Here is a 26236-nt window from a genome sequence, read left to right on the forward strand (position 1 = left end):
GAGGAAACCCACGTGGTCACAGAGAGTACATGCAGATTCCTTACAGGTAGTGGCTGGAATTGAACCTGGATTGCCTGTAGTGTAAAGCAGTGTGGAAACCATGATGATACCATGCTGCTGTTATGAATGCACGGTGACAAAGTTTCCAAGTCATGATATGTAAAACATAGAGGGAAGCACCCAGATTATGGTATTCCTCCATACCCTAAAGCCTTTGTCCATCTTAGTAGTGGAGACTGGTTGAAGAATACTGTAGGAATAGCTAAGCTGAGTAACTGCAGTATAGATCATGCACACTACAGCCATTGTGTGCCAATGATAGGGGGAATTAATGAATAATAATCAAGAAGACTTCCCTGACGTGGTTAGTGTTGGGCTTCTTGAGTGTTGTTGGAGCTTATTTCTACAAGCAAAATAGAGTGTACTGCATCATGCTCTTGATTTACTGTTTTAGATGGTGGAATAACTAGAGTGGCACAATAAGAAAGCTATTAAAGCCTCACTAGAGACCCAGATTCAATCCTGACTCCAAGTGCTATCTGTGTGATGTTTGCATGTTTTTTTTACGTTTCTTCTGCACATTTTCCTTTACTTCCATATACCAAAGACATACAGAATAGTAGGTTAACTGGCTATTGTAAGTTGCTGCCAGTGGTAGATATGGGGTAAGATGGTAGGAATATAAAACAAAATGGGATTAATGTAGGAGTGGTGTAAATGAATATTAGGGAGTAGGTATGGGATTGATGGGCCAAAAAGCCTGTTTCCATATTATATCTCGATGACGTCGGCAAGTCACTTGCATCAGGATATCTGACTTTCTCTTGTTGCCATGGTATTTATACCACTGGTCTCTTTGAGATTTTGGTCAATATCCCAGTATATTAATATTGCCTTTGAGGAACTTGGCAATGGAAATACCAGTGAATGAGGTACACAGGAGGTTTTACTTTCTCTTGTTAGAAATAGTAACTAGCTAGCACTTTTGGAGCATGAATGTTACTTACCAGTTCATGTTTGCATGTTGGCTGAGTTTTCCTGTAAAGCTTGCTTCATTTGTTGAGAAGTTGCAAATGGAATTGAGCATTCTGAAAACAAGAATAAACATTTCCATTTGTTACCTTAGGATAACCTTACATTGATGAAGCATCTGGAGAGGTGGAGTTTCAAGATGGCGACGTAAACATCTGCCTTTTAGGCGCTCTTCACTTTTTTAACTATAATCACCCTTTAATCAAATCTTTTCGAATTTAATCAAATGAGTTGATATTTTCGATTGACTTTTTTTTTCCCTAAAACTATATTTGATCTAACTTTGTCGAACTTAAAATGGCTACAAGTAAGAAATCGTCTAAGGAGCCTTTATCTATCGATGCAATTTCTAATCTTCTGGACACTAAACTTGCAAGTTTGGAAAGCAAGCTGGAAAGTAAAATGGCAAGTTTGGAAAACAAGCTGGAAAGTAAAATGGCAAGTTTGGAAAACAAGCTTACCACGAAAATGTCTGAACTTGAAGGAGTTGTTAGATCGCTTAATACTAAGCTTCAGTCGCAGGCATCGGATATTCAGCGGCATGAAGATAAGTTGGCGACTCTTGAAAAATTAATTGTTGAAAAAGTACGTACAATTGAAGTGTTGGATAAGAAGGTACAATCGACTCTTAAAACTGTAGATCAGTATAAGTTTAAAATTACTGATCTCGATGAAGCATCTGAAGGTAATTAGACTGCTCTAACCCTGAAAAATGCCTACAACAATGTTTTCCCACAGAAATGATTGATTATTAGCAGCCTCAGCTATCTTTTTTTGTGAGGTATGACACCAATCTTTGAAATATTTACCCCTGATGCCAATTGATTTCAGTTTTACCAGAATTTCTTGTTGAAATATTTGTAAAGTGTTGCCTTGATATCAAATGACTCTCAGCTCTCTTTTGGAATTCATGCCTTGATTTATGTTTTGTCCAAGATTATGGTGAAATATGGAGATGACTGGTTGCGGCAAAACTGAAATTAGTGTCAGTGAGAATTCCCATGCTCTTTGAGATATTTTATATTATCTTAGTTTTATTTTATCATTCTTTAGAAACAATATGCAACTCAATAAGTTTTACCAAAACAATAAGTTTTACCAGAATTTACCAGTTTTATGACTCCAGAAAACATTGACCTTTCCTCTCTCCACTGCCTACCTAATGTCATTGTATTGCCATCTCTCCAAGTTACAGGGCTTGACCTCTTGTCTACAATCTCCTGTGGTAGCCAAATTCTCCATTTACTACTCAATAATTTATAGTGCAGCCTGATTTTTCTCAGCTTCCTAGTCCAAGGGAGTTTTGATTTAATTCCCTTCCAATACCACTGCACTACCAGTCCCCCAACTGCTGTCTCCTACCGGCTGTCTATTTGCTGACTATTTACTCAGAGCACAGAATTGATAACTTCTGTGTATTCCTATTAGGAAAATACACAGTGCTTAGTTTAAATCCAATTCTGCTTTATTTAGTCAGATTTTGTTTCTGTGGTTGCACATTCAACTTTATGTTGAAAATTACTGGAAATTATGGGACAATGAGTAAATGATTCAGTCCCCCAAGTCTGTTCAGGTAATCAATGATATCACATATAATTTGTGATGTATCTGCCTTTTTTCATATTATCTTTCATAAACTCTTTAATGTCACTTAATATCAAAGTCACATTATCATGTTGATTCCATATTGTTGAAGATGAATGAACATCTTTTGCTTCAATATACATGCTTATTTTAACTGACTAAATTTTCAGTTGTTGCTAACTTTAAAATGGTATTAAACCATTTTAAACAGGTATTTATCACTTTGCACACTTTTTAATGGTTTTAATTGTTAAAGTAAGATTTGTTCCTTGACAACATAGTCTTGGCAATATCAATTTATGTATTATGTTTTAAAAATTTAATCAAGTAAGTTTACAATTAAGTTGATGAGCTTGGGAACTCAACTATTAGGGAGACGTATGTTTTTACTGTGGGACACTGCTAATAAATTGCAGTTGTATGGGGCATGTTGGAGTATTGAAACTGATGGAACTTCTTTTAATACCAGCATGAGATCAGAAGTTTTGCTTAGCATCCTCCCCAAATTCACAATGTAAATGAAAGACTTAAAAATACCCCTACAGGCCTTTAGCAGCTGAAAGGGAGAAACATGCTAGACCTGATTCTTTCTCTTTATCTCATCAGAATCTCAACTACAGCACAAAACACTATGCCTCTCTACAGCATATCAAGAGCCACTCAAGTTAGACAGAGTCCTCATGTACTTTGTCAATTTTGAAGATACAAGGAGAGAGATTAGATTGTTAATGTTAATTACTGTTTCTATAACTGCTCTCACACTTGCAAATTTTCAATACCTGTCCATCTATTGAAGTTTTAACAAATAATCCATAAATTGTAATTAGGCAAAAAAATTTCTCAGAATCTCTACCTGTGTGACACTATAAACAGCTCAGACAATGTGTGTGTGTTGATTATCTTGCAATATTTTATTTTCTGGTAGGGCATTAAAGAAAATGGAACTTGTCATAAATAATCTTTATTGCCAATTTCAGCTGCTTATTTGGAGGCTAGGAACATCAATTGACCACGGAATAATGCAGAGTACTCACATCTTCTGCTGACAACTGGTGGACACAAGCCTGTAGCAGACAGGTTTAGTTAATGATAAAGATGTGTAGCTTCTGTTTTGTAGGTGGTTGTCAATTTAAAAGAAAAGTTTGCATTAAGTTTTTTAGATTTGACCACTAAGTGTTTGACATCAAGATGGCCACAAGGAGCTTTGTTCTCTAGGGCTTGCTGTCATGTTGGTAGTTCTGAACCAGGTGGATAAGAAAGATTTTGCAAGTCAAACGATAATCAAGCAAATTTAAATTGGTTGTTTTTTTGTACTTTGTTCAGTAGAGGGCAGTATTGAGCACTTGTTTCATGATTACCCTTTTGATCCAGATGACTGGACTTTGGATTGTCTTTCAGGTTGATTTTAGCCCAGTTTTGCACTAATATTTCTATTGACAAATTAATGTACAAAAATATGCCAGCTTTTTAATAGATTTCATGACAAGAGGATAAAATACTTCCTTGATTCAGAACTTCAGCTATTATATGAGAACCTGATGCAGAGTGTCAAACATTAAGATAATATATATAAAACAAAATAATTCCATTGATACACTTTCTTTCAATCCACAAAAGCAGATAGAGCAAATTCTGGGATTTGTGTGTAATGCAGGCATCCCCAAATGGTGATTTCATATACTCATGCATTATTGTTCCTCAAGGAGACATTAGAGTCAGGATAGAAGCAAGCCCCACACCATGCCGAACTATTATTCTGCCTAATCTCATCAACCCCTCCATAACCCTCCCGTTCATGTACTTATCCAAATTATCTTAAGTGTTGATATCAATCCGTATCCACCACTTGCGCTGGCAGCTCATTCCACACTCTCACCACCTTCTGAGTGGAGAAATTCCCCCTCATGTTCCCCTTAAACATTTTACCTTTTACCCTTAACTCATGACTTCTAGTTCCAGTCTCATCCAGCTTCAGTAGAAAAAGCCTGCTTGCTTTAACCTTATCTATACCTCTCATTATTTTGTATACCTCTACTAAATTTCCCCTGATTCTCCTACATTTCAGGGAGGAAAGTCCTAACCTGTTCAACCTTTCTCTGCAACTCAGGTTCTCAAGTCAAAGCAACATCCTTGTAAATTTGTTCTGACCTCTTTCAATCTTATTGATATCTGTCCTGTAGATAGGTCTTTGGAACTGCAGACTAAAATCTAAATTAGGCCTCACTATCACCTTATACAACTAAAGCATCATATCTCAACTCCTGTACTCAATACTTTGATTTATGAATGCTAATGTGCCAAAAGCTCTTTTTACGACCCTATTTACCCATGGTGCCACTTTCATGGAATTATGGATCTGTATTCCCAGATGCCTCTGTTTTGCTGCACTCCTCAGTGCCCTGTCACATACCGTGTAAGTCCTACTCTGGTTTGTTCTCCCAAAGGACAACACTTCACACTTGTCTGCATTGAATTCCCTCTGCAATTTTCAGCCCATGTATCCACCTATCAGCTTTGATAGCCTATCTTGCTGTCTACTATGCCATCAATCTTAGATAAGAAGATAAGACATTGAGGCAGCAGTAGGCCATCTGGCCCATCGAGCCTACTCTGCCATTCAATAAGATCATGGCTGATCTGGCTATGTACTCAACTCCACCAACCTGCCTTTTCCCTGTGACTCTTAGGCTATGTCCACACTACACCGGATAAATCCATAACCAAAGCTTTTTCTCTTCGTTTTTACCCTCTGTCCACAGTAAAAGGGTGTTTTCATCCCCCAAAACCGGAGCTTTTCAGAAACACTGTCCAAAGTGCGTAATTTTGAAAACGCCAGATTGGCCGGAGCAGTGTGGACGGGGTAACCGGAGAAACCTGAAAACGCTGTAAAACGCCAGCATGCTATTTCATTGTTTTCTTGAATGCAACCTAACAATTTCAGAACAAACAGCAACAAGACTGACGTCAGAAGAGTTCGAAATGTACTCACCGAATACTTTGTCGAATAACTTACTGAATAAATAAGTATACTCACTTTGCCCTGTTTTATGTCCTTGCTCATATGAAGGTGGTTTACCTATATATGCAAGTACTTCTCTGATGATAGATGTGTAACAGCCTAAAGTAACATTGTATGGAAATACAAGATAATACTGATGCAGACATGTTTTATACATTTAACAAGGTGCTTTACTAATGCAACAGAGTTAGTCAGTCTTTCAATGTTTGTCGTCAGCCGGGTCAACCTGTCCGTGAACTCCCTGTCAGTTGCCTCCGTACGCTCCAGTATTTGTTTTTTTTTACTTTTAAGTTCTTCTGTGCGAGAGCCAACAGCTGTCTGTTGTTAAGTTTTTCTAGTCTGTAACTACACAAACATGCACTTTCACGGCAAGATTCAACACCAAACATGTCACTTGTTTTCAGTAGATGTGTCCTGCGCATGCGCAGTAGGAGGAGATTCGCCGAAATCTCCATTTCAATGTGGACAGAGATATTTTTTAAAATGCCTAGTGTGAACACCTATCGTTTTTGCGCAAAACCAGTGTTTTCAAAATTATCCGGTCTAGTGTGGACGTAGCCTTAGTTTCCTTGATATGCAACAATATAACAGTGTCTTAAATATATTTAATGAAGTAACATCTAATGCTTCCCTGCGCATGGAATTTCACAAATTCAGTGCTCGCTGGGAAAAAGTAGTCTCTGTCCATCTCTGTCCTGAATCTATTCCCCCAAATCTTGAGGCTATACTCCCCAGTTCTAGTCTCACCTACAACTGAAACAATTTCCTGCTTCTTATCTGTGCCTTTCACACTTTTATTACATGAAATATACTGACATGGATAGAGGAATGGGTGACAGGCAGGAGGCAGCGAGTGGGGCCTTTACTGGTTGGCTGCCAGTGACTAGTGGTGCTCATCAGGGGTCAGAGTTAGGACCACTACTCTTCACATTGCTTGCCAATGATTTGGATAATGGAATTAATGGCTTTTTTTTAGCAAAGTTTGTGGATAATAAGAAGATAGGTGGAGGGTAGGTAATGCTGAGGAAGCTGTGCGATTATTGAGGGACTTAAACAGATTGGAAGAATGGGCAAAAACTGGCAGATGGAATGCAGTTTTGGGATATGTACGATAATGCATTTTGGTAATGGAACAATAGTGCAGACTATTATCTAAATGGAGAGAAGGTTCAAACATCAGAGGTGCAGAGGGACTTAGAAGTCCTTGTACAAGATGATAAAGAAGGCAAATGCAATGTTGGCATTTACTTAAAGGGGAATAGAATGTAAAAGCAAGGAGATAATGCTGACACTAGTCAGTCTGCACTTAGAGTATTGTAAACAGTTTTGGGCCCCGTTTCTCCAAAAGGATGTGTTGTCATTGGAAAGAGGCCAGAGGAGGGTCAGAATTATGATTTTGGGAAAGAAGGAGTTAACAAATGAGGAGATTTTGGCAACTTTGAGCTTGTACTCACTGGAATTAGGAAGAATGTGGGGGGGGGGGGGGGGAATCTCATTGAAACCTACCGAATGTTGAAAGGACTAGATAGGGTGGATGTGGAGAGGATGTTTCTTATGGTGGGGGTATCCAGAATTAGAGGGCACAGCCTCAAAATTGAGGGACAACCTTTTAGAACGAGATAAGGAGGAAGTTTCTTTAGCCAGAAAGCAGTGAATCCATGGAAAGCTCTGCCACAGACAGTGATTGAGGCCAAGTCTGTGGGTATATTTAAGGCAGAAGTTGATAGTTTCCTGATCGGTCAGGGCATCAAAAGATATGGCGAGAAGGCAGGTGTATGGGGTTAATGGGATTTGGGATCATCATGATGGAATGGCAGAGCAGACTCGATAGGCTGAATGACCTAATTCTGCTCCTATGTCTTATGGTCTTATATGTTTCTATAAGATCACCTCTCATTCTTCTGAATTTCAGCAGGTGTAGTGCCAGGCAACTCAAATTGACCCCCTCAAGTACAGAATCAATCTGGTGAACCTCCTCTGAATATCCTCCAAAGCTAGTATCTCCTTTTTCAAGTAAGGAGACCAGAACTACCCGTAGTACTCCAGGAATGGCCTCACCAGTACCCTGTACAGTTTCAGCTTAACTTTACTGTTCTTAAATTCAATCCCTCTAGCAATGAAGACCATCATTCCACTTGCCTTCTTGATAACCTGTTGCACCAGCGAACCAACCATTAGCAATTCATGCACAGAACACCCAAGTCCATCTGCATAACAGGTTGTAATCTTTTACTATTTAAGTAATCTGATCTTTATTTTTTCCTTCCAAAATGGATGACTTTGCATTTACCAATGTTGTGTTCCATCTGCCAGACCTTTCGTTGATCCAGTTTCCCACATTATTATTCAGTTCATTGATGTAGATGACAAACAACAATGGACCCAGCACTGATCCCTGTGGCACACTAGTCATAGGCCTCCAGTCAGAGAGGCAACCATCAACTTCCACCCTCTTGCTTGTCCCGCAAAGCTAATGTTGAATGCAATTTACTACCTCCTCATGAATGCCAAGAGTTTGAACCTTCCTGACCAACCTCCTGTAGAGGACCTTGACAAAGACCTTGCCAAAGTCCATGTAGACAACACCTACCGCCTTCTATTGGTAACTTCCTTGACAAACTCAATAATATTACCTTCCTAGCAAATGGGTGCCATTTTTACTTGGTTGCACCCCTACAGGATTCTTAAAAAGAATGATTCCTGAGATTATGTTCTTTATCAATTTGTCCAGATGCTTATAAGCCTGTGGGTGCACTCTGTAACTAAGGTGAAAATTCTTAACCAAGCCTACAGTGTGTCCAGTTTGATTCCTGTAACAGAGCCAGCCTTTCTAGAATAAGATTGGAAGGAAACCATAAAAAATAATTCAAATTAAATGCTAATATTTCTCAAAAGAGCCCCATCTTCTCTCAAAATCGAATTGGGGATCAAAAATTCTACTAATTTTTTCCAAACTGAGACATAACATTACTTGAGAAAACCATTCAATTAATGTAGGGACAGAGGCATCTTTCCATTTTAATAAAATAGCCCTTCTTGCTAATAATGTAACAAATGCAATTACATGTTGATCTGAAGATGAAATACCCTGAATATGATGTGGAACTATTCCAAATAGAACAGTCAATCTATTAGGTTGTAAATTAATTTTCAGAGCTTTAGAAATTGTAGAAAATAAAGATTTCCAAAACAATTTTAATGAAGAACATGATCAGAACATATGTGACAAAGTAGCTACTTCAGTTTTACACCTATCGCAGTAGTTGTTTATACTAGGAAATATTTTAGATAGTCTCTCCTTTATTAAATAATAATGGTGAACAATTTTAAATTGAATTAAACAGTGATTGGCTCATATAGAAGAAGAATTTACATTTTTCAAAACTCGCAACCAATCTTCATTAACAAATGTCATATTCAGTTCTCTCTCCCAATCTTGTTTAATCTTTAGTGAGAGGTTCTCTTTTTGTAACAAAAATAAATTATAAATTCTGTCAATGGAACCTCTCACTAAAGGATTCAACTTCAAAATGGTATCCAACAAATTAGATTCTTGCAAATATGGAAACTTAGATAAATATTGTCATAAAAAATGTCTAACCTGAAGATATTGCAGAAAATGTGTATGAGTGAGAGGATATTTGTTACTTAACTCTTCAAAAGTCTTCAATCGACCATCACAAAATAAATCTGTAAAAGAACGGATCCCTTTATTTCTCCATAGGAGAAAAATGGGATTGGTTATTGAAAGTTTAAATAAAAAGTTTTGATATAAAAAACTAGACTGCTTAAGTTATTTAAAATTTAAAAAATTGAGAAACTGAAATCAAATCCATAAGGACTGTTTAATAACGGGGTAAAGATTTAAATTTGGAATTTTAGAGAGTTGTAAAGGTAATGGAGCTCCTAATATTGAAGTTAAATGAAATTGTTTAACAGCTTTTAATTCCAAATCAACCCATAGTGGTTTTTGGCTCTTGTCGAGCCAATATAGCCAAAAACATAATTGTCTGATATTAACAGCCCAATAATACAGTCTTAAATTAGAAAGTGCAAGTCCACCATCTTTTTTAGATTTTTGTAAATGATACTTATTAATTTTTGGTCTCTTATTGTTCCAAATAAAGGAAGAAATAAGAAGAAAAACTATTTTTTTAGTTAAAAAGATAGGTATATTTTGGAAACTATATAAAAATCTAGGTAAAATCATTATTTTCATAGCATCGATGCGACCTATTAAAGAGAGAGTAAGTGGATTCCATCTAGAAAATAGTTGTTTCATGGAGTCCATTAAAGGAACTATATTAGCTTTATAAAGATATTTATATTTTTTAGTAATTATAATACCTAAATATTAAAAAGTTTTAACACTTCTAACAGGAATATCATTATATATAAAAATAGGGGCATTTGAAGGAAACAATTCACTTTTATTCAAGTTAAGTTTATATCCTGAAAATTTACCAAAATCTTTTAGTGTTTCCAAAAGATTAGGAATTGATTCCTCAGGATTCAAAATAAAAACCAAACAATCATCTGTGTAAAGAGAAATCTTATGTACAATTCCATTCATAGAGATACCATGAATATTTTTAGCTTCACGTAGTGTTATGGCCAAAGGCTCCAATACGAGGTTAAATAATAAAGGGCTTAATGGACATCCCTGTCTAGTACTACGAAAAAGTGAAAAAAGGACTTGAAATTATTAGTAATAACGGTGGTAATAGGATTCTTATAAATCATTTGAATCCACCTATTGAAATTACTACCAAAATCAATTTTTTCTAATACTTTAAACAAATATGGCCACTCAACTCTATCAAATTCCTTTTCTGTGTTGAGGGAGATAACACATTGAGATTGCTTAGATAATGGTGAATATATAATGTTCATCAATATCCGAACATTAGAGAAAAAGTAATGGCCTTTAATAAAGCCTGTTTGATCCATAGAGATGAATTTAGTTAAAAAATTTTCCAAGCTGTTAGCCATTATCTTAGAGAGAATTTTTGCATCCACATTTAATAATGAAATAGGTCCATATGATGAACATTCAGTAGGATCTTTATCTTTCTTAAGGATTAAGGAAATAGGTGCTTCATAAAAAGAAGGTAGGCTACCTTTTCTCGAAGGATTCATGAAATATTTCCAAAAGATATGGAGAAAGTAATCCTTCAATTTTTTTGTAAAATCGTACTGAATAACCATCAAGTCCAGGAGCTTTGCTTGATTGCATTAATAAAATAGCTTTCTGAATTTCATTCTTGGTAATTGGAGCATCAAACATCTGTTGATCTTCAACAGAAATTTGAGGAAATTTAATCTTATGTAAAAAGGCTTTCATTTTGCAGGAATCTGCAGGAAATTGAGATCTATAAAGATCAGAATAAAAATCTTGAAAAATATTAATCTCTTCATGGTTACTTGCTATATCTCCATTATTTTCACGAATCTTTAAAATTTGTCTTTTAGCTCTAGCTGCTGTTAATTGGGAAGCTAAGAGCTTATTATTTTTATCCCCGAAAATATAAAATTGACTTTTCAATTTAAGCAAATATCCTTCGATAGGATATGTTAATAATATATTACGATTGTAATTCTACTCTTCTTTTAAATGAAACAATATTTGGAGAGATTGCATTGATGTTATCCAATTCTTTAATTTGTTTAGAGATTTTATCTAATTCCTTTCTTGTTTGTTCCTTCAGTTTAGCTATATACGAAATAATCTGACCACGTAAATAGGCTTTTAATGTATCCCAAATTACTAACTTTGAGATGTTTCCTGTATTATTAAAGAGAAAAAACTCTTTTATCTGAGTTTCAATAAACTCAACAAATTCCGGACTTTGTAACAAGTGTTCTAGAAAATGCCAAAACAGTCTGGTAGAAGCAACATCTTTCAGTTCAAATATTAGGTTTAAAGGAGCATGATCAGAGATAACAATTGCATCATACTCACATTTCTGAACATTAAATAAAAGTTGAGGGTCGACTATAAAATAGTCTATTCTCGAATATTTATTATGAACATGTGAGAAAAAAGAGTATTCTCTATCACTCGGATGCATATGCCTCCAAATTTCCATTAAACCATAATCAATTAAAAAGGAATTAATAAGTGATGCAGAACTATTAGGAAGTTGATGTTTGGATGATGACTTTTCCATTAAAGGATTTAAACAAGTATTAAAATCACCACCCATTAATAACATATATGCATTTAAATCTGGTAATAGAGCAAAGAGAGCTTTAAAAAATGAGGGATAATCAACATTTGGTCAATAAATATTAACTAAAACCGCTTTCCTATTATAAATTATTTCTTTAACAATCAGAAATCTACCATTAATATCGACTATAATAGCCTCCTGATTAAAAGGGATATTGGAATAAATAAAAAATAGAAACACCTCTAATTTTACTTGGAGAGTTTGCATGAAACTGAGAATCCTTCCAAGATTTAAAAAATCAGTTTTTATCCCTTAACCTGATATGCATCTCTTGAGCAAAGATTATATCAGGTTGGAATCGGTTAATAATTTTAAATGTTTTCTTGCGCTTAATAGGATGATTCCAACCACGGACATTCCAACTTAAAACATTTAACTGTTTAGATATCATCATGAGACTTTGTATCTAAAAAGAGTAGTTAGACGCATGTCAGGATAAAGTAGTTGAAAATGGCGGAGATGAACAGCAATAATAATAATTTGCGTATGCTCTGGGATTCCACAATGGGGATATAAAAAAACAAAAAAATTGAACCACCCAAACTACAAAGCCCGGAAATAAGTTGATATCAATTGACGCAAGCCCCAAAAAGAGCATAGAAAACAAATATAAACTCCACCTACCTAAATAAAAAAAATGAAAAAAGTAATCTCTGTCTCCCTCTACCGAACATAGAACTCGTTACAGTCGACATGTATCTCAATATAATTAAATTGGATCGAACAGAGTTTTTTTTTGTAAAACAAAACAACCTTCAATTTTGAAAGTAACCTTCATGATATTACATAAAGGAAGAAAAACACATCCAAAACAATTCTTGAAATATTTGCACAAAAGAAAAACAATCACCATCTTTAAATTATCCAATCTATCTTAAAACGTAAGGAAATCCAAATAATTACTTTAAAGATTTTTACAAAAGCATACGGAACAAAAAAACAGTTAGTTCATTTAAATGCTGCAGAGAAAAAAATTCTAGATGGTTCAAAATTATCTACAGTCTTTCAACAGTTCTCCCGCTATGTCTTCTGAGGTTAAAACCATCCAAACCAGTCTTCTTCAGAGATAAAAATACATTTTACTTAAAGACTTTCTATAACCATCAAATCTTCCAATTTCATCACTCTTTAAGCCACGAGACAATCAAACCATTGTAAATCATTCAAACTTCAGGCTTCAGACTCATCAGGCAAAGAGTTAATAAAATGCAATGCTTCGGCTGGGTCATCAAAAATACGAGCCCCAGAATTTTTGACAAAAAGCCTTAATTTAGCTGGATAGTGTAACGAAGGAAAGAGCTTTTTTTGGTATGCTAATCTCATGGCCGAGGCAAATCCAGCACACTTCTTAACAATTTCGTGTGGAAAATCTTCAAAAAAGCGAATCTCCAAACCTTGAAATTGAAACAACCTTTGTTTTCTTGCAAGCTTAATAATGTGGCCTTTGTCTGTAAAATGGAGATTATGCCTGTTTTTACCTTGATCCAAAAGTTTTAAAGCACCGGTTCTGTGAGCCATTTCAATATCCGGACGTAGTGAACAAACCTCCGGAAATAAAGACTGAAACATTTTAGCAAAATAATCCAGTGTGTCGGCAGATTCTGATTTCTCTTTTATTCCAACAATTCGAATATTATTCCGATGCGACCGAGCTTCCAGATCGATGATTCGTTGTTGAGCCTTTTCCAAACGAGAAGAAAGGTCAGCCGCATTTCGACTAACTTCTTTAAGGTCGAGGCTCAGAGAGTCAATTTTTTCTTCAAATTTCTCTTTTAGTTGAGTTATTTCAGTACCAATACTGCTGATTTGAGACTCTAATCTTTTCACCCAAGGGGATTACTCCAAGAACTCGTCAGCTTTTTTAGGCTTTCCGTTGCCTGGGTCCGGGTTCCTTTTGGTGCTACTTAGAGTAGCCATAATTATAACTGTTGTTCTACAGATCCCTCTGAATAAATTTGAAATTTCAAAGTTTAAGTCGGAAAAGGGAGAGATTAAAGGCGGACAGAAAGAAACTATGTCTTACATGTCATTGAGCGGAAGGTGGAGTCTCAGCCTCAATTACATCATGGTCATGTGACAGGCACAAGATACCCATGGGTACGTAACAATATGAAGACAGGTGGAGGGGTAGATAGTGCTGAGGAAGCAATGCAGTTGCAGCAGGACTTAGACAAATCAGAACAGGCAAAACAGTGGCAGATGGAATGGTGTTGGGAAATGTATGATAATGCATTTTGGTAAAAGGGACAATATTGCAGACTATTATCTAAATGGTGAGAAAAATTGAACATCAGAGGTGCAGAGGAGTCCACAGCCAACACTCCCAGAAGGTTAATTTACAGGTTGAATCTATGGTAACAAAGGCAAATTGGCATTTATTTCAAGGAGAATAGAATATAAAAACAGAGATAATGCTGAGTCTTTATAAGACACTAATAGCACTGTACTTGGAGTATTGCCAACAGTTTTGTGCCCCATATCTCAGAAAGGAGGTGTTGACATTGGACAGAGTCCAAAAGAGGTTCACGAGCATGATTCCAGGAATGGATGGGTTAACATATAAGGCACATTTGGCAGCTTTGGGCCTTTACTCACTGGAATTTAGAATGCAGGAGGATCTCATTGAAACCTATTGAAAGTTGAAAGGACAAGATAAAGTGTATGTGGAGAGGATGTTTCCTGTTGTGTGGATATCCAGAATTAGGGGGCACAACCTCAAAATTGAGGGGCGACCTTTTAGAACAGAGATAAGGAGGATTTTTTTTTTTAGCCAGACAGCAGTGAATCTGTGGAATGCTCTGCCACAAACTGCGGTGAAGCCACGTCCATGGGTATTTTTAAAGTGGAAGTTGATAGTTTCCTAATTGGTTAGGACATCAAAGAATATGACAAGAAGGCAGGTGTATGGGGTTGAGTAGGATCTGGGATCAGCCATGATAGAATGGCGGAGCAGACTCAATGGGCTGAATGGCCTAATTCTGCTCCTATGTCTTATGGTTTTCTGGTCTTCCTCTCCAATCCAGAAGAAGGGCCTTGGCCTAAAATGGTGTTTATTTATTTCCATAAATGCTGCCTGACTTGCTGATTTCCTCCAGCATTGTGTGTGTGTCGCTTTGGATTTCCATCATCTACAGATTTTCTCATGTTTAAGATATATTCCTTGTTGGACTTCTCAAATTGATGATTTGACTTACACGACACATATTGAAGCACTGGGCTAGGCTTGAAATGCTTTGAGAATTCTCATTGCAGACTATTATATATTTTGTTAGTGGCATCTAGAGAAATCAGAATTTTTTGTTGGCAACTTCATTGTTTTGAGGTGTCTATAAAGTCCCTGTGCTTTTAGTACATTCCTCTGACATCATTTTCTCTGTAGTTTCCTACAAGAAACTTATTACAAACAGTAGTTTTCACAAGAGGATTTTAATTTTAAGTCAGCCTGGGTTATGCTGGCTTTGAGATTGTAAGAATACTAGGCAGTTAACATGCCATTCTGATTCAACCTGAAGTTATGTTCAAAGTCCATAAAGGAACTTAAGTCAACAAGAGTGCCAAAAGGTGAATGGGCTTCCTTCATTTCCTTAGCAACTGCAGGGTGCTGAGAACAGGTTCTTCAAACAACCTCACACATTGCAAACAAGTACATGACCATTATGGTGGAAACCACTAATAAAGTTCTGTCAAAGTCTAAGAAAAAAGAGAGCATGTCAAAGTGCACAGCTTGTGACTGACACAAAAAAAACCAAACTGAATTGGTGTCACTTGAGATAGAACACATATACATACGTGGCTGATAACCCTTGTAGCTTTCACTTATTTGCCTTGTCGTATTTAGGAGAGAGAATTCCTGTTGTGGATTTACTCAAATTATGGGGAAGTTCAGTGGCAGTGAAGGGGAGAAAGATTAAATTGAACAGGGAAAACATCTTTGACTTGCTGAGAAGCACAAGTGTTTCACAGTGTGCACTGCAGGAAAGTGGGTAATGAAAGGAAAAGATTGTTAAAGATGAACATGGAAGCAAAGCCCTCCTCCATTTTTTCTTTAATATTAAACTGTGTTCTCTGTCTTGAAGGAAATGGTTGAGAATGAACTAGATTTCCTGAAGAGACATTGTATCGTGTCACAAACAGAAAGGAGTGAGTGAGCAGCTACTATTGTAGTTGTTCCAAAGGTATGAAAAGAGTGTGGCTCTGTGGGGACTGTAAGGTCATGGTAAATCACTGTGAAAAGTCTGAAACAAATCTATTAAACAATGCAGTGGATTTATTTACCAACCTTGTAGGTGGAAGATTTTTCAGTAAATTCCACTATGAGGATGGACTTAGAGCCCAAAGTCTACCTTACTTGTTCAAAGTTCAAAATTTCAAAGTATATTTTATTATCAGAGTACATACATGTCACCACATACAAACCTGAGGTTCTTTTTCTGCGGGCGTACTTAGAAAGTCTGTAGAACAGTAACTGTAAATTGAAATGAATTGACTTTATTACTTACATCCTTCAAATACGAGGAGTAAAAATCTATATCTCCATTCAAATGTGCGATTATAGCAATTTATAATAAATATTAAGTAGAACAGGATAGTCAGAATAACGTAGAAATACAGTAGCATCAACATGAATTAAGCAGTCTGATGGCCTGGTGGAAGAAGCTGTTCCAGAACCTGGTGTTGAATACTGAACTGTAGTCCAAGAACACCATTCTCACATGAGCTTTGTGAACATCAGGAACTGTTAACTGTAAAAAACTGTGCAAATGCAGATATAAATAAATAGCAATAAATAATGAACATGAAGTTACAATACAACAGAGTCCTTAACTATGTGTAGTTATCCCCTTTTGTCCAAGAGGCTGATGGTGATGGTTGAGGGCTAGTAACTGTTCTTGAACCTGATGTGCAAGTCCTGAGGTACCTATACCTTACAGATGGTGGCAGCAGTGAGAAAAGGGGATAGCCTGGGTGGTGTGGATCTTTGATGAGGATGGTGCTTTCTACAGCAAATTTTCATGTAGATGTGCTCAATAAGTGGGAGTGTATACTGTTAACACTCACAAAGGGCAGTACATATATCATTGCCAAATTTAATGGGTTTAAACTGCTCTAGATATTTTCCAGTATGCCATGAAATTGATTTTGTATGTTGTCCTAGTTTCAACACTTACATCAACACTGCATCTGATAGTCCTAGAGAAGAAAATGCAAGATTGCTGTGAGGCAGAGTGAAGTCAACAAAATGTATCCAGAAGAAAGTGGAATTGACATGCAAGCTTAGAATTAGAGCACAGTGAAAGCTATTGTAACTTGGTAAAGCTTAGGTAATTCTTTGGTTTGTTGAATTATGATGAAATTTCTTTTCAAATTCATCAACATTACTATAGCCACAGCATGAGTTGTTGCATGTGGAGGCAAGGTGGAACTGGTCTCCATATTGCGAAGAGGCATTTCAGCAATTTCTGAATAGTTAGACTATGATTTAGATAAGCCTTGGAGACCTTTTATGATGCATCCCCATATGTAGTTAGTACAGTCATTTTGAATGTATTACTTTCAGATATAGAACACTCAATCACTTTCACCTCCAGATCCATGACATAAAGTGGGCAAAATTACATTCAAATTGAAAAACAAGTACAAAACATAATCTTTGTGGCCATGGAATTTTATAAATATTTATAAGGTCAAAATTTAATCTGCTGACAGATAACAAATCTCTTTTGGTCCAAAGTTAGCAGTGCTAATCCTTGCAGTAAGAGTACAATGTTGGACCTTGACCTTTTTGCCTGCAACTACAAAATTGCGTACAGATGTTATCAGGACCATGCAAATGCCAATGTTTTGACTCGACTACTGTGTTGTGTAAAACTCTCAGAGGAAGTGCCAATGAGAATCAATATTTCATGTAATGCATACCCAGGACCTATATCTGTCAAGTGTTATTGCTGATGAAATGAGACAGAGCCATGTCGTTTCAAAAGTATTGGATACAACTAACTGAGATATTTTACATTAGGTCTGCCCTTTGATTAAAATGAACCAGTTGTTCACAAATCAAAACTGGATTCTATGGGGTTTCAAAGTCATAATACATCCAGAATTCACCAAATTGGAATTCTGCATGTGTCACCTGAAGCCATTGGTCCAGGTAGCCTGGATTAGATGGTTTTGATGAAGGGTCTTCAGACTAAAGCATTAACTCCACTTATTTCTCCACAGATGTTACCTGACGGGCTGAGTATTTCCAGCATTTTCGTTTTTTATTTCAAGACATACAGAATCTTGTGAATCAATGTGCACCCTGTGAGGCTGCTGAAAATCACCCTATCTCTGTGCTTCCGCATTCCCATTTCTGAACTACTGAAGGAGGGACTGCTTTTATATAGGCTAAGCTGAAGAGGGCAAGCAGCATGTACTAGCTGTCACTGATGTCACCTTGAAACGACTTGAAGTGCTTCCCACACAACTGATAACCACTGACAATCTGTACATCTTCTGAGGTGCCTCTTTGCATCTCATACCGAAGATTACAAACAAAGCATGTCGCAGACAATGATTTTAGTTTGTCATACCAAATTTGAGCTTTTCCTGAAATGCGATGAGGTCCATCGTATGTCCTGCCTACTATATGATACAACTAATGGTGTAGCTGAACAATGTAGACATACAGTCATTGAGATGTATAGCAGCAGAACAGGCCATTTGGCTCACCAAGTCCATTTTGATCATTAACAACTTATTTACACTAATCCTACAAGACTACTTTTTAAAAATTCTTTCCATATTGTATCACTCACCTACATACTAAAGGTAATCTACAGTAGCCAATTAACCTACATCGGTATATCTTTGGGATGTTAGAAAACTGGAACACCTAGAGGAAACCTATGTGATCACAGGGAAAATGTGCAAACTCCACTCTACTAGAACCTGAAGTCAAGATTGAACTCAATTCTCTGGCTCTCTGAGCCAGCACTCTAATACATGTGCCACTTTGCCACTCGGAACATTCAAAAGTGTTTGGATAAAACAAGATTTTTGGCCTGTTCCTTGTTCCTAAAAATTGGCTCGACTCTTTGTTGCATACTGGAAAACACCTAAGATAACCATAATGACATCTGTAGGGTTGCTTTTTTAAACCTATCATCACATTTTATTCAGATCTAATTTGTCCTCTACAGTTTCTAAACTTCAATTATCACAATAATGACATCATCTTAAGTTGACCAGGCCTGTCCAGTATCTGTTGGTCCTGCACAGAACCCACTGGAGAGACGTAACTTTTAAACCAGATATATCTAATTATGAATTGTTATTTGAGTAATGAGTTCCAGAAGTGAGCAGAGTAATCCTCTGTACTCATTATAGTGTTGAGCTGTTTACTTTAGTGCAAAAGTTAGTAACTCTTATTTCCTAAGTTGAAGAGTAATTTAATGTATGCACCTTTGTTCAAGAAGAGGTGTAGTATATTGATGTGTGCAGTTCATTGTGTTTGTCTTGGGTTACCGTAGTGCTGGCTTCCCAGCAGTTATCCAGTAGGGGGAGTCAGGCATTGAGAAATAAAAAGGCTGGACACTGATTAACAGCAATATTTCTTTCTGTGTGTAACTAGAAATATTACTGCATCATCTTTCTACAATGTGAGTATTCAATAGAAATCTGCTTGCTATAAAATTTAAATCTGACCTGAAATTAGCCCTACTATAGCCAGTCAGGTACAATCTGAGCCAAGTTCATTAGAAATCCTTTGATGCCCAATCAACCAATGTCAAAAGTCTTGTCAACACACAAGATACTAGAGGAACTCAGCAGGCCAGGCAGCATCTATGGAAAAAAGTACAATTGACTCTTTGGGTCAAAACCCTTCTAGCCCTGATAAGCAGTCACTCAACTCACCACTACAGGGATTCCATATGTGTCTAACTTTTAAATATGCTTCCCATGAAAATCCCTAATGTGGAGAGTTTGATTCTTTTCCCATTCATACAATCAAACACACCTACTCTCTGACCCACGGTCATCCTGAGTCTGAATTGTAGCGTTTGTCCTTTTAGCATCAACTTTCATTGGCAGCAGCTGAGAGACATGCAATTGTTTGTCCAAGTGGCTGCCTTATAGTGGGTGCAGGGTAACGAAGTGCCAAACATGCCAGACTTCCCCTCTTCACTGATTTAGGTGGTGTAAGACAGTATATGAGGATCAATGATAAATTTTTATCTATTGTAAAACATTAAAACAGCAGATGTTTAATTTATGATCAACAATTTATGAAGAAATGACCTGATTCAACCTGAGGACAAAGAACTATCTTTCCTGATGTCAACGCACTGGGCATGGTTCAAGTAGCCAGGCTGTAGTGCTTAGTGAGTTCTTAGTCTTTGATGAAGTCCATTGGATACTCTACACATTTATACTCCTGATACACAAAGAGCTCAAACAAAATGTGTATTGCTTTTCATAGATTGCACTTGGACTTTCTGAATAAACATATAACGGATCACCTGACCCATTGCAAGCTGTAATGATGGGATATCTCATGTGGCCCTGCTGAAGCCCCAGTTTAGAATGTTGACTTTGGCCAGTGGTGGTACCTTCAGCAAGCCTCTCCCTCTGCTACTCCAGTGTGGCAGTGTGACCTTCTGCTGAACTCCTGGCTTCACGGGCTAGGAAATCTGACTGATGACTCCGTGCAAAGTTCACCTAGAGGATGGAAGATGTGAGTTACCAGGAGAAGGGTAAGTAGTTATATTTTTATTTATTTATGTTACTTAGTATGTGGATCTATTGTTTAACATTTTAAGAAAATGTTCTTTTCAGTATTTTAATATTTTAAAGAGTTTTATTATGTGTCTTGAGTACAATGGAGTTTCTGTGACTATGAACGATATGCACAGATGTTCATTGGTTCAAAGCATACTAACAGCTTTGATATCTATTGAGTCTGGGGAAGGAACCTCATTGGCTTCAACTCAAAACTGTGTACTGGAGGCCACACTTGAACAAACATGTGCAGATCAAGATCTATTTTTGGACAACACAAGATGTGAAGATCAGGGAGCAGTTAGTTAAGAGGCAAACAATTCCTAAAGGGTGCCAACCTTAGAATAACTATTTTGTTCACAACCAATATTAAACTGGCGTAGTGGTTAGCACAATGCTTTACAGTACAGGTACTGGGGTCAATTCCCACTGCTCCGTAAAAGGAGTTTGTACGTTCTCCCCATGTGCATGTGGGTTTCCTTCAGCTGCTCCAGTTTCCTCCATGCTCCAAAGAAGCACCGGCTAGGAGGTTAATTTGTCATTGTAAAGTGTCCTGTAATTAGGCTGGGATTAAATTGGGAACTACTGGGTGGCATGGCTCGAAGGGCTGGAAAGGCCTATTCTGTGCCATATAAAAAAATAAAAAATTATCTAACTTACTTTTATTATTTAAAATCCATTCACTTTTCAGGTAATCATTCTGTGAGAATGAGAATTTAGACATAAAAAATAGATTTCAGTGTAAGAGGGATTGCCTATCAATATATATAGCTTCTAAAGCTCAAGGTTCAAGCATTTTGTGTGTGTTCGTTCTCTACTGAAGCTTTAAGGTAATTTTCATAGTATTCCTGACATTTACAGACATCACAAAGTACTGAAAGCATTGTGAATAGTTAACAAAAACTAAAAATTGCTAAAGTTCTTCTTAAAAGTGGAAAAAGTGAAAAGGTCAAACACAGTTTATTTTCTAATGTTATGAATTGAAAAATAAATCAATTGATTTATGTGCAACCTGAAGCTGCACAATTCCTGCTGAAATTGATGAGCAGATTACTGAGTGTAAATGCTGGGGAATATCTTAAAGATCAAGCTTCATGAAATAAATTTAACAGATGTAGTATTCAAAAACTGAATATATTTGGGATCTCTGCATGGAAGTCCTGAATTTGCTCACATACAAATAGATAAAATATCCATGGTTCTATTTGGAACCACTGGCCAGAAAAAAATTTCTATTTAACAAGGTTGGGTACAACCTTTTCATTAGTATTAAAATGGTAATAATGTATAAAAAGTTAGTTTTTTCCAGTTTACTGGTACTGTATTGACTACTTTGGCAATGTCTGTAGTGATATGCCCTGGGAAGCAGTAAGGAATGACAAATTTTCATGTTATACATGTTTTTGCTTTAGAATCTGCTGTAAAATTTCCTAATCATAATGCTGAATGTTGATAGCCTTACAAATTTTATAAACCACAGTTTTTGGTAGTACACAAACAACTGTCAGACTTTCAAATATGCAAAAAGATTGTGATAAAACAGAAATAATCAAAAATTCAAGAATGTATGGCATTTTAGATTTCCAAGTTAAATAAAAATTCACACAATTGAATGTAAATTATTAGACTGGGATCAATTGAAGGAAAAATGCTACCAGTATTTTATCATGGTTTTTCATTGTTTTCTTTATTTCTCCTAAGTTGTTAGTGCTTTAAGCTTTTCTCTGTTGAAAATTGTGAACTACATTGAACATTTTATGCAGATCATCTGCTTTGGCTTCAATGAAAATGGCTTCGTAAAAGAAAGAAAGTTTTAAACTTAAGAGTGCTGAAAGTAACTTCCTGTTTATTCTAGATTCCAAATTTATCATCAACATTTTGATGCAACATCTATCAAAATTCCAACTATGGTTGGGTCCACATTCCTACATGATGTTTAAGAAACCGTTTGGGGTATTGCATGACTTATTTGTTGAGGCAGATCATGAAAACAAAACTCTCCTTGTCCTAAAAAATCAGCTTGTGTTAATGGATTTCAGATTCATGCCATTAGAGTTATCAGAGGCTAAAAGAAGAGCAGTCTATCTGCTATATGCACTTCATTACAGACCCCCTTAATGAAATCTGCCATTTAGAGCAGTCGCAGCTTAAATCACAGAGCAAGGAGAAACCCATGTTTCAAGCAATTATGGAAGAATTCATCAGAAGTCATGTGAAACATAATTCCCATTCACCTGCAGTTCTTTCTTTTACTAACTGTAAATGACTTCAACAGTATTGCCATACTTAAAATGCTAAAGTAAATGCCCTCCTCCAATAGTCATGATTCCAAAGTAAATTTATAAATGAAATCATACTTTCTTACTAAAACACAGCTACGCTTTGTGCTCCACTTATGCCTGATCTTCACAAAGCATTCCCCATTCCTGATGCCCTAACACTAAACCTGCCTGCTAGTAAGTGCAGCATGGTCAATGAAAGGCTGCCTCCTGTCAGTGGAGGGAATACTGTAGCAGATTGTTAGGGAGGATAACCATGAGAATTTTGATTCAGAAGAGCCTGTTTGTGAATTATTTCATTTTGGCATTAATGGAGACAATCCAGACTTGCTGGTTGGTAGGTAAAGGGACCGACAATGTGGCAGGAGTAGCAGATAAAGTGCTGTGTTCCTGGGGGAGGACAGCAAGTCCTGCTACTTTGTCAATGTGGTGCTTCTGCAGTCTGTTAACCATAGCCATGGCAACAGCAATCTTTGTACATGGCAGTCGGTTGGATGGCTGCAACGGGCACTGCAACATCAGTAGTAAATACTGCCTTACAGTCGGATTTGCATGAATTGCTCATTGATTCCATTCCGGAAAGTAGGAAGCAGTCATTTGATCTAGTAAACTCTCCTGGCTCACCACCCAAACCCTCTGAAGAGGTCTTTTATTATGTCATTGATAAACAATGCATGCTGTAATTCAGTGAGTATGTATTAAAACCAAATCTATGCAGAGTGAGGATTATTAGATAACGATCAGGAATGATAATGCTTTGAGATTTCTTTTTCCTATTATTCTGAACCAAGACTTTCTGCGAGCATTTATAGTTCCTGATGCTCTGATCTCATAGCTGGCCATAGGATTGCAACTTAATTAGATCTGATTTTAGCATTGCAATATTATTGCTCTTTACCCAGTATTCCATTAGGGGAGCTACATATACATTTTAAAATAGCTAACCTTAGCAATTAAATTTTTTTCTTGGGAAAGCACCATTTGTAAAGGGACGCTCTACCAGAGAACAAAGCAACATGTATAAGGATGCAATGTTGTAGTCTTGACATTCTGTTATGTGTGTGTATCTAGTTAGACTGCTCTGGAAAAGTAGCTTCATATGGTTTTCCCCAACTTTACTGTTACAGATATGTTGCAAATTCTGTTTACAGTACTCAACATCAAATATTTTAACAGATACCTCCAGAGCAATGGATATTTTTTCTTACATATATGTAACTTCTAGCAAAGTTTAATAAAACATAATGTTTGCAGTAATTATTACGATTCTCCAGAGTATCCCAGGTAAAAGAGAAAACCATAAGATCTGGTTAAAAAATGAAAACAGATGTTTGATTTATGGCATGCAGCTGATAGTGTACTGGAAACACTATACAGAGTCAGCATACTGTTAATTTAAGTACTACTTTAGCAGTTCCAGAGTTAGCTGTACTGCACCGCAGGAAATAGATGGAAATACAGAGTTTAAACTCCATCCTGTTCAGTGACAGTATGTTGAAGCACCACAGAACAGAAAGTTCTTTATTGCTTCTCAGAATTTCTGTTTTGATAATCTTTCCAAGTACCACTCCTAAGATATATTGTTATCAGTAACATGCATGCAGTGCCTTATGTAGTTCTCGTAAACACCGCATTATTTCAAAAATATCCCAAAACGTATTGAGTCACATGTGACCTCAGAAGGAATAAAGGCATCAGGACGTTACGCAGAGGTAAGCAAAGAAAAATTTTGATAAAATTACCAAGAGAAGTAATTAGCTGTATAAGATAAGTAAATTATTCTAAAACTCAATCATTTTTATCCCATAATCCAGTACCTTCTCTTCACTATAAAAAAATTGTTTTGAACGTGACTGGTCTGAAACACTTCACTGCAATTCCCTACTGATATGATGTAAAATTCTTCTATGAGAGAAGAATCTTAACTGCAGCAAGTGATGGTTTCACAAATCCTGAATCAGTCTTGTACTCTAAATTTCACTGTCCAAGATGCATGTTTTATCTGCAGTATTTTGTTCTCCAAAGTGCTCACTAAAACCTTATATGCATTTGTTTTAAATAAAGAATGTTAAAACATATTGGAAAGCACTTCTTGAATAGCTGGTGGCAGCAGATTCAGTTGTAATTTTCAATTGGAAATTGAATGCATAGTTATTAAGGAAGTGCATATGTGTAAAATGACAGCAATAAAGCAAGAATTGGACTAATTTGTTAACTCTTTCAATGTCCCAATATTAGCACAGTGGAGAGGTTAACCTCTTTCTGTGCTACAAGATTCTGACATTCTAAAATATTGCAAAATATTTGTGATTTATTTCAAAATGGATTTTGATTTTCATTCTAGTGCTAACTAGTATTAATCCTTTTACAGTATTACATATGAAAAACAAATAACTAGTAATGTATGTAATCATAAGCTCATTATATTGTATGTTGTACAGTAGAGAAAACCTTGGCCATTTATATTAAAGCTGTTAAGATAACAGAGCATTTATACTAGACCTTCCATTATAAACACAATTTATCTTGTTCTCATAACAATTTCTCCTTTGTGCTGGGCATAAAATGCCACATGAAGTGATAGTAAAACACAAACCAAATTGCACTGTCAGATTTAAGTACATTGTTACTTTTTATAGATTGTAGTTGTGTAAAATAACCCCAAGGTAAGAAACAATTTTCTTTGTTGAAAAGCTGAATTTTTTGACAAATAATGTTCATCTGCTTTAATTATAACATTATCCCACTGAAGGTGTATGCTAAACTAAGATTATTCTTATCAGAATTTTAATTAATTAAAAGCTTTTGTCAGATTGGTGGCATGTTGGAGGCCATTCATGGAGACCTATGAATACTTCTAGTATGCCCAAATGCTGTCAAAGGATCATGCCCTTTTCTGAGGATATTAACAAGTGTTAAGCGATTTTCTGCAGGAAATATTCAGAGGTGACACACCATGATGTCAATCATTCACCAGGCAAACTTGATTTAGAACAAAGAACAGTACAGCAAAGCACAGGCCCCTTATTCATGATGTTGTGCTAACCAATATAAATCTACTCCACAATGAATCTAATTCTTCCCTCCAACACAGCCCATAGCCCTCCATTTTTATTTCAGTAAATCCATTTGCCTTTCCAAGAGTTTTTTAAATGTCCCTATTGTAACAACCTCAATCATTATCCCTGGCAGTGTATTCCAGGCACCCACCACTCAGCATGTATAAAAAACATTCTGACATCTCCCCTAAACTTTCCTTGGCTTGGCTTAAACAGATGTTGTCTAGTATTGCAAACATGAGGAAACCTGCAGATGCTGGAAATTCAAAC

General features: G+C 36.4%; 1 protein-coding gene and 1 long non-coding RNA gene across 2 annotated transcripts in view; both read left to right on the forward strand.

Annotated features, from left to right (window-relative positions):
- LOC132399769 (uncharacterized) overlaps positions 1 to 5640 on the forward strand; it is a 34912-nt gene extending 29272 nt beyond the window's left edge. Inside the window, exon 4 of the long non-coding RNA XR_009514066.1 lies at positions 1127 to 5640. This is a non-coding gene — a long non-coding RNA (uncharacterized LOC132399769). The remainder of the gene's footprint in view (positions 1 to 1126) is intronic.
- Positions 5641 to 24556: 18916 nt separating this feature from the next.
- LOC132399771 (RIPOR family member 3-like) overlaps positions 24557 to 26236 on the forward strand; it is a 187369-nt gene continuing 185689 nt past the window's right edge. The window contains exon 1 of the mRNA XM_059980503.1: positions 24557 to 24619. The gene's annotated coding sequence lies outside the window, so the exon portion shown is untranslated. The remainder of the gene's footprint in view (positions 24620 to 26236) is intronic.

The sequence above is a fragment of the Hypanus sabinus genome, chromosome 9, assembly GCF_030144855.1.
Source record: "Hypanus sabinus isolate sHypSab1 chromosome 9, sHypSab1.hap1, whole genome shotgun sequence".
Taxonomy (NCBI): domain Eukaryota; kingdom Metazoa; phylum Chordata; class Chondrichthyes; order Myliobatiformes; family Dasyatidae; genus Hypanus; species Hypanus sabinus.